Source organism: Panthera tigris, chromosome C1 (assembly GCF_018350195.1).
Source record: "Panthera tigris isolate Pti1 chromosome C1, P.tigris_Pti1_mat1.1, whole genome shotgun sequence".
In the NCBI taxonomy this organism is placed as follows: domain Eukaryota; kingdom Metazoa; phylum Chordata; class Mammalia; order Carnivora; family Felidae; genus Panthera; species Panthera tigris.
The window spans coordinates 66105831-66125487 of record NC_056667.1 but is presented as its reverse complement, the minus strand read 5'-3'; positions in this window follow the sequence as shown (position 1 = coordinate 66125487).

The window sequence follows — 19657 nt, the reverse complement described above, 5'->3', positions numbered from 1 at the left end:
CTCTCACAAAACAGAAGTGCTGAAAGTCTAAGCTGAGGGAATAAAGAGCTATAATGCCAGTTCTAGCTGAGCACATGGTCATGCCGACCTCCTTAATTTCATAATTGCTTTAGCTTTTCATGTGTAGAAGTTTTATTTTCATGGGTACTGGGCAACTTGAAATACTTCGGACTTTTGTGAGGACGCTTTGATAGAAGTTGAGCTCAAGAACACAACTTCATATGTATATAAAAAGTATAAATTAATCTAACTGACCATGTGAGTTTCTGGGAGGCTAATCTAATATACCTAGTTACCATATTGTTCAAACAGTTTCTTTAGTCGGTATAAAGACAAAGCAGACAGGCTCTTTGCGATGTGATTGTCAATAGTTTAACTATCCTAAAAATCAAACCAACAAATAATAAAGTTGATGAAATTAAATAGAACCATGGATATCATCTGTAGATAGGAGAAAACATAGAAGCTTTGAAGTAAGATAAGCCTTGGTTTCAATTATTCCACACTAAAACTTATTCAACTGCCCTATTGTATAGACGTTTTATTTATTTATTTATGCACCTGTACTCGTGGAGATTTGAACAACCCCTCTTTGGTCTCAAGAACTGACACACAGCTGAGCTCTGAGATGAGAACCTGAAACAGAGTAGACCCAGGGCCTGAGGCCTGAATGTGAGTGCTCTGTTTATAAAGAAGATTTATTTAAAACAAATAAATATACAAAATAAGACTTATTTGCATTGAGCTTATCTGCTTTTGTTTTGTTTTTTGGTTTTTTTTGTTTTTTTTTTTTTTTTTTGATCTCTTGAAATATCTGCCTACTGGTAAATGACAAACTCACTTATATTTCTATTTTGAATTCTTGAGAGAGAAAATGAACATTCCCAATTTTCTTTTCCTACGTGGTATACCATTGCTGGTATGCCATGCCTGGTATGCCATTGCTCTCAAAGAAGAAGGCACCTATTTAAGGGCCCAATGGAGTGTGTCCTGCAATGGAGGGAGCCCTCTGGTGGTAGCAAATGTGACAATACGAACCTGCTACTTAAGAACTGACGGGCAAATATAATGATTAACATCATGATTCGAAATTCTACCCTTGGAAGTGTGGTGAGGACTGGCATAACTTGACTGAATCAGTGTAGTACTAGGCAATTGGTAGCTATGTTACAAACTCATGCTGAAAGAAGCAATCATGAATGGGTGTGGTTTAAGACGTTCCCCCAAATATTTATTTCCCCAACTTAACATACCATCTTTTAGAAGGGGCCTCTGGAACAGGGGGTCATTTTACCATGAAGTTAGTTGCTGATTCTATTTCCTACTCTATGCACATGTTGATATATTTAAGGACAAATACAAGCATTCTCTAGTATAAAACCCTTCACTGGCTCCCTATATCCCTCCAGATAAAATTCCAACTTTTTAGAATGTACGTTCTTGTTAGTTCCAGTTTGATTTCAGGTTTGGCTTCCACCTTACCTTTGATATTCCCTTTCCTTATCAACTTCAAACCATATGCTTCAATTATACAGTTTTTCCCTTGCTAGATGCTGTAATTACTGAGGTCCAAACACCATACTAAAAAAAAGTATTTGATGACTAAAATTCAGTGAAACTCTTTCTGGCAGAGATTGTACCTGATTTTTATATTGTGTCTATAATTATTAAAACTCAACTATCTGTGAAATGTAGCATATACCTCTTCTAATGTAACTTTTACAATATCCTCATGAAGGACATATTCTACTAATTTTGCAGCTAAGGACAGAGGTTCTACTAGGTTAATAAGCTTGCCCAATGGCTAGTCAAAAACCGACTCAGGCTGAAGTCAATCCTTGGTCCATTTGACTTTAATTATTTTTTATTTTATTTTATTTACTTGTTTGTATGTTTGTTTATTTATTTATTTATTTATTTATTTATTTATTTATTTATTTATTTATATTTGAGACAGAGAGAGAGCACAAGTGGGGGAGAGGGACAGAGGGCAAGAGAAAAAGAATCCCAAGCAGGGGTCCCTAGGATCATGACTTAAGCCGAAATCAAGAGTCAGATATTCAGCCAAGTGAGCCACTCAGTCACCCCAGGTCCAATCGACTTTAAAATTCATTTACTGTCCCATTGTAAATGTCCGTAAGAATAGAGAATCTAAGGGCCACCCATAGTATAAAAAATAGATTATTATAATCTTTGCTAAGTAGTGAAGAAACATCAAATCTGGGACTAGATCGGATTAGACATTTTGCTCCTACCTCCCACTAAATCTTAATTCTCAAGGATGGGATGTGGATACAAGCTTCTACTGCTTATTATCTCTATTGAACTCACTCTTCCTGTAGTAGCTTAGTGTCCATTTTTTAAAAGGGGGCAAAAAACTTGCTTGCCTCCAGCTGTGACCATGATGTGAAGAGAATCTGACAATGGGGTAAGAGAGTCAGGATAAGGTATAAAACCGGGTAAGATAATGGTTTGTGATTACATCCTATAGAGGAAAGAATGAGATCCTCTTGTATTGTATTGTATTGTATTGTATTGTTTTTATTTTATTTTGTTTTGTTTTTGCACAAATATGTCAAAATTCTAAGATATCCTTAATCCTTAATTTTGTTTTATTAGTATTGCTGCTTTTGAAAACAAATTAGTGAACGCTTTTTTGTTGTTGTTTGGCTTTATTATGAATTGGTTATTGAAGATAAAAACATAAGCATATTTGATAAAATGTATTTTCTTATCTCATAGAGATTTAGCAGTTTAAAAATTTCAAGTATTCCTCACAATAAAGAGGTTCCGAACAAATTCAACACAATAACATGTTCCAAAATTTCATTATTAACTTTCCAAGAAGATACAGTGCCGGTTTATAAAAAGATGAATTTATCTCTCATATAGAAATATAACATGATACATGTTTTTAATATAGATTCTAATAACACATTGTGAACTAATATTAAAATATAGTATTCAGGCATTCTATATGCTTGAGAAGCCAAAAATTCCAGTTTACCCCTAACAGCTACTTGCTAATTGCGCTGTCCTTAAACCTTTGTAGAACACTCGTCACATTGTTTCACAAATACTTGCTAACTTACTTTTTCCTCTTCAAACCTCCGAGCTCTTATTAGTGACAGATACTTTCTTCCTGGCCAAATTCTAGCCAGGCTTTTCTGCATGTTTCATGTAGGCCCTGACTTTTGGGTATCCATGTTCATTTCTGTATTATCCAATGTTAGCAAAAATCCTGCTAAGTCAGTTAGGCATCTTCAACTTATATAACTTCTGATTAGTTATAATATCTGACTATCAGATTCCTTGTTCTCCACCATTCCCTAGGTGCTACCTAGTCACTCTGGCCTGCCTTCAGCAAGAATCCTGTTAGGTCAGTAGAGTTAGAATCACACCTTATCCCTGATGTTTCTTTTTAGCAATTTTCCATTCACTCACCCCTGCTCTGTTCCTTGGTTATAAATTCCCACTTTTCCATGTTGTGTTTGGAGTTGAGCCCAATCTCTCTTCCCACTGCAAAACACCATCACAAGGGTCCCTACATGTATTGTGATGGTCCTGGATGGTCTGCGTTACTGTTCTGTAACAAGTGTCACTGAATATATTTTCTTTAACGTCAGTATACAAGGACTCAACAAGGAAGTCTTTCATCCTGTAGAGTTGTTTTGAGTATTCAGTGAGTTAGCAAAAATGGCAATACTGAGCTTAATGCCAGACACCTAAAACACGGTCAGTATTTACCTTCTGTGAAAGTATAATTTTCAAGATGATGATGAAATCATGGCTCTCATCAAACACAAAATGAACACTTATCAAAGATTTTATTTAGTTCATTAATTAGTGAGGAAACAAAAAAATGTCCAAATTCACTCAAATGAAAATGTCTTAAAAGTATTTTTATTCTCTGATGATCAATATCCATTCGTGTTTCTATGCACAAGTAACATTTACATTGTTATTAGTTTCCTAAAACATAACTTCCATCCTTAAAAATTTGTAAAAATAACCTAGTCAATATGAAAGACAATCAAAGGTGCTTAGCCCTATAGAATTAGGTAATCCACGGAAGGTCCTGTAAACAACCTTCAATACTCCACTGAAAGAATACCCACAGGAATCTCATATGCCATTTCCAAGTCAATTTCTTTTTGATAATTGCCAATTTCCAAGGCCATTTTTTTGACACTTACTTTTCTATACAATTTATTTTTTTAGGACTAAGACTTTATTAATCTTTATATCTCCAGTACTTGATATATGCTTCATAGTCTAAAAATGATTTCATTAATTTGTTAATAGCCACTCCCACTTATGTAGCACTTTCTTATATGCAAAAGAGCTTTCTTGTGCTTCGTATCATCCATTCAATTATCTCACACAGAGCCCTGAAAAAAAAAAAAAACAATGACAGTTACCTAATTTCAAATTCAATTTAATAAATATTTAATGAGCATCTACCACATAATCCCTAAAAAGAGGGGAAAAAGCTAACAAGACAAGCTTGATTTATATCTCTTCACTTTTCCTCCTTGAAGGTACACTGGGCTCTTCTCTCCTATCCTCTCTTTAACATTATTACCATGGAAACACTTCTGGAGTTATAATTCTGCTTTTTATAGGGTGTTTCTAGTCTGAGAGCCAAAAAAACAATATAAAAATCATAACTACCTCCCACTGGTTTATGCCACCATCCTCCCAATAGCCCTTTCAACAAGCTTATGGGATGTTGTAGACTGCTCCAAGAAGTGGTACAAAGCAATGACAGGGACAGTCTTGAAATTACACACATTTTAGAGGCCGCCTTCCACTGTTTGCTGCTTAGTCTCAGAGACACTTTTCAAGCCCATGCTCTTTATCAGCTGACTTTCCCTCCTAATGAGCCAACACATTTTCTATCCCTTGAAAATTTCACCCTTAAACCTGGCTTCAAAGAAAAGGGAAACTCTGTCTAACTCACCTCTCCTTTGCTTGTCCCAGTGACTGGCTTTTTAGAGAGAAAAGGAAACTAATACTGCTTGATGCCCAGGACAGATTCAGGTGCTTTGAATAAATGAGGCCTCAAACAGGGCACATTACATGAAAGAAAACATAGCTCAGAGAGGGTAAATACTTTATTCATCATTACCAAACTAAAGAGTGCCAGAGGTGGGATCCAAGCTCAGGATTCCAGGTTTGTACAGACAGAGGCATGATGCTAACAACTTAGTCTTTGGAGCGAAAAAGAAGACCTCTCCTTGCAATGTCAACTACACTCTGTAACTTTCAGCAAATTACTTACCCACATGGGCTTCTTCTAGAAATAGTAATAGTATATATCTAATAATGTGGTTGTTAGGATTAGCAATGTGGATTAATAATGTGGTTGTTAGATTTGCCCGAAGGGCAAGTATTCAGTAATATTTTAACTTTCAAATATTATTATCTCTAATGCTGTCTGCCAAAATTTTTACTGCTAATCAATACCAAGAACCAAACAGATAATAACAAAAATAATAAACATGAAGATGTTACAAAGGTTGACATTATATAAAGTCCTTAAAGTCTATACAGTTGTAACTAGAAACATATATGAGTGTCTGCTTTCAACTTAGTTTTAAACAGGAAATGGGATTCGCTGACCGTTTCCATTACAGGTGTCCACCCCAATTCTCTCCTAATTCCCTAATATTCATCCTTCCATTAAGTCACACTTAATTCCATATTTTCAGAAATCCCTCATCCTAGCCCTGAATGATTCATATGATCATGTGACTTATCAGTGTAATTTTAATTTTTAAAGAAGTAATCTCCAGCACAGAGGTCCATAGCTCAAAGGAAAGAAGACAAGGAAGGAAGGAAGGAAGGAAGGAAATTATTTCTTCATGCACACATCTCACTTTAGAGTTAAAAAAAATAATGCATATTTTTAACATTTCTTCTTTGTATACACTCATAAAGATCCTATATTTTGTACAAGTCCTTAACTGTGTTAAAACAAGAATAGTGCATCTGTGTCTAAATGGGCTCAATCCTTACAGTGCCCCTCATCAGAGTTGGATTTCTATAGGATTCTCTGTCAATTTGCAGCATCTTATTCCATTAGAGCTCAGTCATGCCAGAACTTTTAGATTGATTTTATCAGTAAACTACTGAACCCATTCATTTGTTTTAGTTTATCAAGGATTCCAATTATGGCAGATATTCCTTTTCCACTGCTGATATATATATATTTTTAATCTCAGTAGTAATGTTTGACTTCAATTTATTGACCCTCTTCTCTTCCCTTACAATAGGCAATTAGTAATCTCTTATTCAGACCTTCTATTCTACTTGTCACAAAATTACATAAAAGAGAAAAATTGATCCAAATTTGAAATAGGAAAGAAACTTTGTTCACATTGTAATTTACAAATCCTTTTTGGGAAAAACAATAATCCCTGATAAAAGGCTTAATTAATTTTTGGTTCTGAGGACATAGACCACGCCCAGAAAGTCATTAGGTTGAATGTTGTCAGTTTACTTTTTTAGTTTTAATGTGGTGAAATATTTACAACTTAAACTGACCCTTTCTGTGTGTACAATTCAGTGGTATTAAGTACATTCACAGTGTTGTCCAACCATCACTACCACCCATTTCCAGAACTTGCTCACCATCCCAAATGGAAACTCTGTGTAATAACTTCCCATTCCCTGCTCCCCACGGCCCCAATAACCTCTATTCTACTTTCCATCTTAATGAATTTGCCTATTCTAGTTGCTTCATATGAATTAAACCATTCACTATTTATTCCTGTGTCTAGCCTATTACATTTATCATGTTTTCAAGGTTCATCCATGTTGTAGCATGTATCAGAATTTCCTTCCTTTATTAAGACGATATTCCATTGCATATATAGACCAATTTGTTTGCCTATTCATCTAAATTGTCTAGGCAAAATTTTACCATGTTATGTTTTTAATTACTTAGTTTTGTATTGATCTCCTCTCCCACCTGACAACTGACAAGCATCTGTTGATGACAGAGGATATATATATATATATATATGTATATATACATACCCACACACATATACACACACATATATATATAATATCTATCTATACCTATATCATCTATATCTATATCTATATCTATATCTATATCTATATCTATATCTGTATCTATATCTATATCTATCTATATCTACCATTTCCTTGGGTCCAGCACAATACCTAACACATAGTAAGCTGGCTAAGCGAAGATCAAAAAAAAAGAGAGAGAAACAGAGAGGTAGGGCATAAAGAAATATTAAGGAGACTGAGGAAGGAAATGAAGTTGGTACTCCAACCTGTCTGAGTATCTGGAATGCTGTTCCAGTACAACAGAATAAGAGGGTAATGGAATATTAAGGAGCAAGTCATTAAGCTCTGAAGTACATGCCCAAGAAGAAATATAGAAAACATTTTGTTGGATTACAGACTTGAGAACACATGGAGATGGCTAATAAACCATTTAGTTGCATTACAAACTTAGAAACCCATTAAGGATGACTAATAAAACAGTGAAAATAACAAAAATAATGCTCATGGTTTAGATAAGAATAAGGAGACAATAATATCCTCCCCATCCCAATTTCTCTGACGTACAGAAGGTAACCTACTATTCAGGTTTACCATAGAAGCAGCACACTGTAGGCCAAAATGTGTTTGGAAAATCTGACGTATACAGGATGTGAATATGACAATAACCTGAAAATTTGATTTTAATGTAATTTTAACCACTATTGTCATCCTGACAACTAGATTCTTCGAGCCATCAGATATATACAGGTATCTAAAGTCAGACTAGTGGCAGAAATTGAAATGTGTGTCGCAAGTCTTCATTAGGCTGGAAATGTATACGAAATATGATAACAGGATGCCCAAGACCTGTTTGATGGTCAGCGGGATAGCCATAGGTGGAGGAAGGGGTAAGATAAATGTTGTAAGGTACCACTGGAATATGTTCTTATGTAATCTGTCCTTTTCAAGGCAAATGGCATGTGGCAGCAACAGACATTAGTCAGAGTAGCAATCGGAAGAAATGGTTAATTTTTTCTTTAAATAAACTTCACTCCAAGAGGATATCATTAACTATAGGTAATTTAGATAAAAGCCAGAGGACTCAATGTTCAAATTTTATTTATGCTCAGTTTGGAAGAGCAAAAGTTTATGTGTTTTTGTTTTGTTTTGTTTTGTTTTGTTTTGCACCATAGTAGAGAACAAAAAACAAGAACAGCAAAAACAAACAAGTCACTTGATTATGTAGATCTCTTTATCAGGTTCATCCACCTGACCTTTAGCCCATAAAGCCTCACACTAATTTTTTGTTGTTGTCGTTGTTCTATTGCATAATATTCTTTCTAATGAATTTGACACCTACAGAAGATGGAGTCCTTCTCCAAACTTGCATTTTCTTGCATAAACATCTTTTGCATTAGCTAATCATTCAAAATGATTTTCTGAGTTTCGGGCAACCTGAGACAGTATTCGCTGTTCATGTTTATTAAGTTGCTATTTTTCAACAAGTTAAAATATTTATAACCAAGAAACATAAGTGTGGTCTCCGGTGGGCTCCAGTATTCCTAGTGGGCTTTTTCTCTCATTTATGTTCAACCACTTACACAAGTGGAACCAAATGCCCTCTCGCTCAACCTTTATAAGCGTGCATTCGCGGAGCTTCTCTCAAACTTTATTTAATCTCATTTTATGTAAAATTGGTTCATATGTCTGAAACACATATTGTGCTGACCTTAAATATGTTGCAGCATATTAAAAATTAATTTTTTAAGTTAAAAAAAGAAACCTAGAGCTACAGCAGAACTAAGATTTGTTTTTCCCAGGACATAGACTAATTCAGCTGCAGCAAGATTGGGTGAATGTTTTCTAAAAACATGAACTTCCACAAGGTACAAAAAAGCTTCTGTGAGCCTGGGTGAACTCTATTTGTTGACTAGAAAAAAATCCTTCGCATTTCAAGGAGCATTGAGCTACAATCCTGAATCATGAATACAGAAATTTCCCAAGTTGCCTGTGATAAGCTCATTTCTGGCATCATACACACTATTTGATACCAAATAAAACTTCTCTTTCATATCAGAGCTAAACTGTAGTTGATTTCTTGCTTGGTCTTCCGCATAACAGGCTTGGAAGTCTAGTGGAGTCAATGAGATATCTTATAACACCTGGGTTCGGCTATGGCCACAACCTACTATGCTCTAGTGGTTTGTGCTGTCAGCACAAAACAAAACAAAGCAAAGCAAAACAAACAAACAAAAAAGAAACAAACAAAACAGAAAAACAACTTCATTTGAATTACATTACTGGATTCGATATGGGGACTATATTTTATGCAGAAACTGACACCTGTTGAAAGGGCACGATTTACATATATAGAACTAGCAAACTATACATTTTTTCTATGGCTGTCAGTGTAAGTCTGAATATTGAAAGTAATGTCTATGCAAGACAATAGATCAAAATATGTAAAGTTTCAAGCAGTGATCTGTATTTCCAGAAGGGTAGACTGCTAAACTGATTTGTTAACTCTTTACTCTCTTGCTTTAAGAATTTCCCATATTAGGTGTGCCTGGGTAGCTCAGTCAGTTAAGCAATGGACTCTGGATTTTGACTCAGGTCATGATCTCATGGTTCAGGTCATGATCTCACGGTTCAGGTCATGATCTCACAGTTTGTGAGTTTGAGCCCCGCAGTGGGATCGGGCACTGATGATGCACAGCCTGTTTGAGTTTCTTTCCTACCTACCTTTCTTTCTTTTTCTTTCTTTCTTTCTTTCTTTCTTTCTTTCCTTCTTTCTTTCTTTCTCTTTCTTCCTTTCTTCTCTCTTACTCTCTCACTCAAAATAAGTAAACTTTAAAAAATATTATAAAAAAGTATTTTCCATATTAAACATTAAAATTTTTTTAAACCTATACTTTCTGGTATACATACTAAGGAGAAGATACGTGAAATGCATATTTCTTGTCATTTCTTATTTCTTACTCCTCATACAGTATTCAATGTCTGATAATTCTAATTCCCAGAAAATACTGCTGGATATTGCTGGAACCTACGTATGTATAATATAATAGGCAAACAATTAGTAGCATTGTCCTTTAGGGGCCTAGGAATTTGAAATGAGAAAATTTAATTCTGGTTCCACCATTTATGAGCTAACAGATCTTGGAAGAATCAGGTTGTCCGAGTCTAAGTTTCCTGAACTGTCGTATAGAGCAAATGAAACACTATTGAGGAAGGTATTTGAGAAATTATACTATGATACAAGAGTTTGTAATTGTTGTTATCACTATATCATATGGGCAAATACTTAAAAAACTTGATTTCTAATTCTTCTTCGGATCTGTAAGAAAAAAAAAGAAGGATTTGTCCATCTGGCTTTCATATCTTGAGTGTTTTTCTGTCAAATTAAGCACTCTCATTATGTATGTTTTTCAAGACATTTAAATGATAACATAAGAGCAAATGTGTGAAACCCTGAAGATTTTGCTATTCAAAGTGTCAGCTAGTTCATAGGCACAATAACAGCCCAATCACAGGGCCAAGGAAGTGTTTTATTCCTCATTTAAATATTTGACTTCATTCCAATCTGACCCAATTCACTTGACACTATCTGAACTGCAGGTGGCTAGTTAGTTGTGTAATTACAGTTCCACAGTTTCAGTTTAATACTTTGGACTCAATTTAGTTGTACAAAGAGAATGCAAGATCACCACAGAGATTAGTTCTTTAAAGACTTTTGCTCCTTTTGTATTTTAATAAAATTTCCAAATGCCATTATTGCTTCTCTTAAAGACTTGATTCCTGAAAGCATTTGCTCTTTACAAGCTTAATATCTGCTGAAGAAAGCTGCAGAAAAGTGTTCAATAATGGAAATTCTAAGCCTTCGTTCTCATAATCAACATGAGCTTTGAATCTTTATCAAACCTTTATCAACTGTTCATTACATTCTATCCTTTAAGCTCATGCTGACTTCACTATTGAACTCTTCATTGTAAAGTTTCTATTTCCTTGTTTCTCTTTGGCAAACAGTTTTTAGGTGTGTTTTGACTTTTGGAAAGACTACTATTTTGTACTTTTATATTGTATATGGATTTTGTCAGTGTACGATATTAACAATAGTTTTCTACTCAGCAGCATCCACATGTAACTAGGAAAGTTTATCACATAGGATGAAGCTCACAATTCATAGTCCAGTTAAGTGCCAATTTGCCTGTAGTTAAATTTACCTCAAAAAGAATTTAGTAGGAGTCGTTTCACAGATGACTTTTAAGCATTTATCCTTAATAATCTCCACCTTCATGTACATAAACAAACATCATCATCTTGTGACTTATTATTTTTTATACTTCAAAGGTTAAGTTATTGGTAGCAAAAATGGTAAAGTTCTTTAACTCAAATGCCTTTGTATTTACATATTTATTCATCTCCTTAATTGTTCAACAATGATTAATTTGGGGTTTATTCTGCACTAGAAACAATTGTGTACAGCGCACAAGAAGAATATAACTAAGGGGCGCCTGGGGGGCTCAGTCAGTTAAGCATCCGACTTCAACTCAGGTCGTGATCTCCTAGTTCATGAGTTTGAGCCCTGCCTCGGGCTCTGTATTGACAGCGCAGAGCCTGGAGCCTGCTTTGGATTCTCCCTCTCTCTCTGTCCCTCCCCTGCTCACACTCTGTCTCTCTCTCTTTCTCTGAAAAATAAATATTAAAAAATGTTTAAAAAAGAAGAAGAAAACTAAGGTATACCTCCTGCCTTTAGAAGACCCATGGTCTTGTGAGTAATATACCAAGATTAGTGCTTTAAGGAATATGATGTAAGAAGTGACCGGTATATGACCTTCTCTGCCTTAGAGATTAGAGAGAGATTTCATAGGAGTGATATTTGAGCTGAATTATGAAGACTACACAAGACGAAGATGAAAAATGTTTAAAAATGTAAATAAGAAAATAAATAATAGGTGGAGAGGTTATTACAAGAAGGAATATGTTGTTGTCCTTTGAATATTACTGGCTCTGGTCTTTCTCTAGTATAAATGAGTTAGAGCTTTTCTCCCTGTTTTGCTGTGTAACTTGTTGGAAAGCACATTTGTAGATCCTGTGTCTCACAGGAGATTGTGCCCAGGGCAAAATCCAGTCCTGGCTTATATTCAGAGTGTTCCAGATTCAGAGATGCATAGCTTGAAAGATTATTTAAGCTGCTTAAGGTAGTTGAGAAATTCAGAAGAATAAGAATGATCATTGATATTTTTATTTTTTATTTTATTATTTTTTTAAACATTTATTTATTTTTGAGACAGAGAGAGACAGAGCATGAATGGGGTAGGGTCAGAGAGAGAGGGAGACACAGAATCTGAAACAGGCTCCAGGCTCTGAGCTGTCAGCACAGAGCCTGACGCGGGGCTCGAACTCACAGACTGCGAGATCATGCCCTGAGCTGAAGTCGGCCGCTTAACCGACTGAGCCACCCAGGCGCCCCCATTGATATTTTTAAAGTGTAAAGTGTATTTACTGTTTATAGTGTTTTGTTATAGATTCACCCTATATACCTTTCCAGTTAATTTGCTTTTTTATTTTGTTGTGCCATAGAATTTTAAAGAGCAGTGTTATATACTATTCTTTTTTGTGTGTTTGTGGGGAAGCAAAATTCAATTTAGTGAATTGAACTAAATGATGAACTGCTATTTCCTAATATTTAATATGTGTAGGAAATACGGAGTGATATGGACTGGATGTTTGCATCCAGCCAAATTCATATGTTGAAGTCTTAACCCTCAATATGATGATGTTAGAAGGTAGGCCCTTTGGCAAGTAATGAGATTTAGATGAGGTCACAAGGGTGGGGTTCTCATGTTGGCATTAGTGCCCTTATAAGAGGAAACCAGAGAGATTTTTCTCTTTCCATCATGTGAGGATACAGCAGAAGGCAGCTGTTTGCAGGACGAGAGTTCTCACCAGGATCCAAATCAACAGACTCCATGATCTTGGACTTCTCAGCCTCCGGAATTGTGAGAAGTAAGTGTCTGTTGTTTAAGCCACCTGGTTCATGATAGTTTCTTACAGTAGCCTGAGCAGACTGACACACCAAGTTTTAATGTTAAATTTCCAAATATGCAAAACCTACTTTTAGGCAAGCTTGTAAGTATTCAAATATTAAGTGTCTACTTTGAACTTAGAAGAAATTGCCACAGGTTTTCTACTAGTCACTGCTCTAGGTCTCGAACTCTAACTTCAGGGCTTTTTACCTAGAGATTCTAAAAATTCGAGCTTCACTTCCAGTTTTTCAAAAGTGTCAGGAAATCTTGTCTGGGTGAATAAAATAAAATTTGAATGATATTGGTAAACCAATATTAGCATATTGGTTGTGAGTTGTTTCTTAGTTTTTCCATGCCTGTGCCACCTTTGAACTCTGCCCTTGTGTGGCTCAGTGTGACCACTAGTGATACCTGTCAAGGTTGTATTTTAGTGGTACTCTGGCTGCTAACCTGAGCACACCCTGTCAGGATGTGCAAGGTCCCAAGGACACATGCCTTAAACACTTGTGATAGACGCACGTGGTGCTTGCTTGCAGATTCTGTCACTAGTTTGTGATGAAACAATTTTCTCTCTCCAACTTCTCTATCTTTTTATGTATTCTTTTGAAGGATAGGCCTGAAAATAGACCTATTAATGATGAAGCCGTTTATATATAAAAATGCACAAGATTGTTTTCCGGCAGCAGATTGTTCTGCCTCCTTTTAACAAAATCAGCACCTGAACAAAAGTTGAACTCAGAGCCCTTTATCTTCCCCTCTCAAAAAAAAAAAGTCCAACTATTGATTTTTAGATATTCTGTATAGAAGGGAATTTCTGTAATTTGAAATTACAGCTTTTTTTGGAATACGTCCTAATATGCAACAGCCCATACTTGGAGACTCTTTCGAAAATGACGAGAGGAGCAAGATGCTGACCTCCTCTCTTTTTCTTGACCTTCTGCTTCCCACTATGGGATTTTCTAAAATAAACACTATTCAGTGTGACCACAGAGCTACAACATTAATACACAAGTTATAGCTTAAGAAGACAACTCTCATTTATGTTTCCCTCCTCTGGGGTAGACACTTTTATGGCATTATTCTAATACCAGAACCCTATAAATAAGTCTTCCTGCTCCTTCTATATTTGTGGAAGAATCAGTGCTAAGTCAGGTTCAGCTACTTGCCCATGGTCTTACTGTGGCAGAACAAGGATTCCCACAGTATGTGCTGTCTCCCAAAATCACAACTTTCTCAACCGGGAAGTCAGGTAACTAAACTATTATAACGATAGACTACAAAAGGATTTTGTGTTAAAAATCAATGAGGACACTGTATAGTGAAGAACATTAGACCAAAAACACCAAATAAATAAAAAAAGACTAGATGAAGAGAAATTTCAATAAAACTTATGATTCAAGGATATTTTTCCACCGAATTATATTTTTCTGACGTCAGAATTCTTAGAAGAGCAGAACATTTGTTTCAATATAACCAAAATTTAATGAGTACTGATGATGTGTCTCTAACATTGTGATAGATAAGTCCCACTGAATGGAAAGTGAAACTATGTAGGTCATGGAGCACTTTTTTCAAGACCCAAGGTCCTGCAAAGAGGAAATAGCACCTCAGGTATGTGAAGCTGAAAAACAAACTTACAGGCACCCTTGAACTCTGTTAATATAGTCCAAGATGCTGTTATTTTCAGACACAAGCCTTGTATCCATAAGTATAACAAGGGCTATTCAAATATGATTCTCCTCATCAAAACTTCGTAACCTTTAGTGCTATTTGCTGAAGAGATAAATGCACAGGATCACACAATTTTAGTAATAAATTAGCATTGTCAGTAATTCTCCTAAATCTTCCTTCTTGACAAAAGATATAAGTTGTTTGATGTGACTGCCCCTTCCAACTTATGCAGTCTGTATGCCGTATTTTCGAAACCATTATCTTTGCCACCCAGACGAGTATATGTTTTGTCTCATTTATTCCACAACATATTGAGGGATGAACAACTGAATTTTATGCTTTGAAATCATCTTTGACTCCTTTGCTTGACACTTGACATCCACATGATCAGAAGTTATTTTGATAGTACTTTCAAAATCTACATAGAAACTAATCAGTATCCCCTTAACCCACTCTGGTGTAAGTCATCATGGTGTCTTTCCTGAGAAGTTTCCAGTAACTTTCTAATCAACTTCCTTCATCTTCTGTACAGTCTCTTCTCAACAAAATTGATTGCCAACAATCCTCAGACTGCTTCTGATTTACTTTCCTTGATTTCTTGTTTCACCTAGAGTCAAATCCAAATTCTTTTCTATGGCCTACAAGCTGTAGATTATTCTGATATTTTATCCTGCTATCTTTGCTGACGGCATGGCATCTACCATCACTCTTTCCTTTCTGACTTTCTTCCAGCCACTGTAACCTCTCTACCGTTTATCTAATGCAAGTAACATATCCCCACCTCAAAATCTGTACACTTGTCCTTTCCTCTACTAGAAGACTCTGCTCTCAAGTATTCAGATGGCTCATTACAGCAATTTATTTACATGTGTTCACATGCGAATCACCTTATCTGAGAGCCCTCCCTGACTGTCCTATATAAAATGTTCCCTCTTATCCTCCCTTTAATTCCCTCACACCACTTTATTTTTTTCTTCATAATGCTTAACCCTACCTGGAATATTACATAATTATCATTTATTTATTGTCTATCTTCTCCCATTATAAGAGAAGCTTATTTAGGATAGATATATCTATTTTGTTTACTGCTTTTCGTAAAGCACTAATAGGCCCTAGAATAGTGCATGGTATATATTAATGGTATATTTAGTGCTAAATGAAGGTCAGAAGAGGCACTGTATCGTTTTTCCAAATAGAGATTTTTTTTTCTTTAAATGAGAGCTTTTATCTAAAAGTGCTACAGCTTTCCTTATAAAGCACTGTTTCTGAATGGAAGTCCAAAGTTGGATGCATAAATAACCTTTAACGTTAAAAAGTTCTCTGAAATGCGTTCTTAAGAGGTTTCTCTGAAATACGTTCTTGACCACCCCACAACACAACTGCACTTTGCTTCTCAACCTCAAGGACAAATCCAAAGTATGTTGGGAAATGCTGTTTGTTCACTGAAAAGTATTAGGTATTACAGGTGTGATCGATCCAAATCATAATTGTTTATTTAAAATAATTACCCAAATGAATTTTCTTCATAAACTATCCATCTAGCAACTTTTAAAAGAGAACATCGTGTACATGTTTTCTGGGTAGCTCCTGTAGAGCCATTTTTATAGATGTTTACTTGACCATCTCACATGGATAAATATTAACATATAAATTAAAAGGAACTCAACCCATGAGTTGGTATGTCCAGGTTATTATTCTCCTAATTTAGTACTGACAGAATCTAAATTTGAGTCAATTTTTTTAGAAACTCTCTAGAAGCTTAGAAATAAGTAGAGTGTAACCTTCTCTCATTTCCCAAATATTAATGAAAACATTCTGTTGCCCATAAAGCTAGAGGTGTATTTCCAACTGATTTTATATCAATCTTTTATTTTGAATGCTCATAGCTTTGACTTTGGCACAGGCTACAAGAAATACACTTTATAAGTCTCTTGCTCCCAAGCCTCTAAATTGCACATTCTGAAAAACTGGCTATTTCTGCGCACAACATAGAGATTGAATGCAAGGCTATAATTCACTTTCAGGTTTTCTGCTGATGACATAAACCACCAGAGCTTGTTGGTTTATGAACAGCAACAGGACCCAAAGATTGAATTATGGCACGTGTCAGTGATGAGAGATAAAGAATTGGTGCCCACAACCCAAAGATAATAGTTTCATTCCATTTAAATTTGAGACTTGGAAAAATATTTTTAAACATTTAAGAACAGGTTCATCTCTATAGAAGCTTATATTTATAAAAGATAAGTACCAAGTGCAATTTAAGAAAATATCAAATCTGTGCTCAATAGAACATAAAATATAGAGATGATGTAAGAACATCTCTAGGCTGCTCTGGCATTTTATATAACTGAGATGTTTCTAAATTTTCTGGGAAAATTACTGTTTCTCCCTTCTGGAAGTAGCACCTTACAAAGCTTTATATTAGCTTATTCATGGCCCTAGCTTATGAAAGTGCTATACTTATTAACAGTGTGGAAAGAGATTTCCTTTTCATTTCTTGATATCTTTTGAGAGGAAGAGGAGAAGAGAAGTACAGACAGAATAAGAAAAAAGCCACAGTATAGTATTTTATAAGGGTAGCCATTAAAGTGCATTCTGGCAGCATTCTTTATTCTTCAGGTTCCCACAGAGGGTCAGGTTCCATGTTTAAAACAGTCAGCTGAGGTATTAATCTATGTAGAAGCAGTCAAAAATAAAGAGAATGTCTTCGTTTGTCTCTCCTAGAGTCAATGCCTAAGGTAAGGTTCTAGAACAAGTATTTTATTTGGGAGGGACTGGGGGCATGAATAGAGAAACAGTTACCGGAAAACAAAAAGCAGCTACTAAGGGGTGCAAAACCAACTATCTCAGTGGATACTGGATCATTTTACCAAAGGGAAACCCTGGGCAAGGTATAAAATCATGCCTTCGCATTATCCTGTGAGAGGCGTGATGGACGTGGGTTGGTTACACTCTACAGTCATTGGTTCAATGACCAGGGTGGAGGAAGCCTATGTTAATTCATAGAACGCCCACAGTCCTAGTAGAAAACATATTGGCAGAAGTCAAGGTCACAAGATTGCTGATCAGACACTACCACGGTCTGCTCTAAAGGGAATGCTTGGGAACACTGCCACCAAGACAGGTCCAGGGTGGCTTGATTTTTATGCTCAGCTCCTTCACTCATTATAAATGCAATTGTGAACAAGTCCCAGTTTCCTTGAAAAAAATAAAAAATGGTTAAAGCGTATAATTTCTAAGGACTCACCCTTTCCAATATTTTAAAAACTAGGAATTTTGCATAGTATTAGGTTATTACATTTTTTTAGGACCAAGATTGTTTCTTGAAGCTCCAAGGCCTGGCTTAACATCTACTACCTGATACTCTCCCCACACTCCACATGCCGTCCTCACATCTGCTGCTTCCTATGGACAAGTGGCATCAATATTCATCCACCTCTTAAGTTTCTGATTTCTTCTCAGCTCCATGTTAAAAGTCACCCTAATTCCACCACCGAAAATACATGTCAAATCGGACCGTTCTGAACATCTTCACTGTCACCAAGTAAACCCAAGCCACCATGCCCCTTGCCTGGCCTGAAGAAGAAACTTCCATTGTTTGCCCTGATGATCCTTTCTTCACAAAGCAGCCAGTGTGCCATTTTCAAACATAAATCCTCTTTGATGCTTTGGGCGATTTGTATTGAAATGAATTTAAAATCCCTAATCTTTCCCATGATCTAGAAAGCAGACCTTCCATGATCTTTCTCCTTTGCTTAATTCGTCAGTATTGTTTCTCACTACTCTTCCTCTTATTCCTTCCACTTCAGGTATTCCAGCCATCTTGCTGCCTCTATTACTAAACTCTGTGTCCCTCTTACCGCCCCTCTTGGCTGAATGCTTTTCTTCTATCTTGGCAAGTTACATCCTTTCAAGTTTCACCTTAAATCCTCTCTCTTCAGGGAGTGTGCTGAGATTTCCAGCTATCGCTGTTTAGCCCATTACTTTATTTTCTTCAGAACATTTACTACTATCAGGCATTATCTCTTTTACTATTTCTCTATCTATTCATTTTCTGTGTTCTTTAAATGGAATTTAAGTTCTGTAAAAGCAGAAGTTTATGTTGATGTATTAATTTCTATTTCTGCAACATCTAAAACAATGCAGGAAACTTGATCATGAGTAGACAGTCAATAAAAACTTGCCTCATGGATGAATCATTGCCCTTCAGTAAATGATGGCTGATTTGAAATAAACATAACTCTTCCTATTCAGATGCATTCATTGATAACTTGGGCTATAAGGAAATGACATACAGTATAATTGGGGCAAATTCACTCTGTGGAAGATAGTAAGGGGACACTCTATAAAATTAACTTCAATGGGTGCTGTGGTAAGTAGAATAATGCCCCACAAAATGTCCATACCCTAATCCCGTGAATACATTAGATTATGTGGCAAGGAGGAATTTGGATGCAAATGGATTTACGGTTGCAAATCAACTAACCTTAAATAGAGAAAGTATCCTGAATAATCTGGGTTGGCCAAATGGAATCACAAGTGTCCTCAACTGTGGAAAAAATGGAGAGAAGAGAGTCAGAAGAAGACGTGACTATGGAAGAAATGTCAAAATATACAATGTTGCTGGCTTTGAAGATTTAAAGCTGGTTTTAAAGCCCAAGGAATGGGCTGGTCTTGAAACATTAGAAAAGACCCCTTCCCCCGCTCCCTCCCCCCAAAAAAGAAAAAAACACAAAAACTTAGTTTTAGCACAGTGAGATCAATTTTGGACTTCTGGCTTCCAGAACCATACAGTAAGAAATTTGTGTTGTTTAAGCTGCTAAATTTGTGATGATTTGTTATAGTAGCTCTAGTAATCCGATACAAGTAAGTAGGACATTGACATAACATCTGAGACTGGAGAGTGCAAAGAGAAAATAACCCAAAGA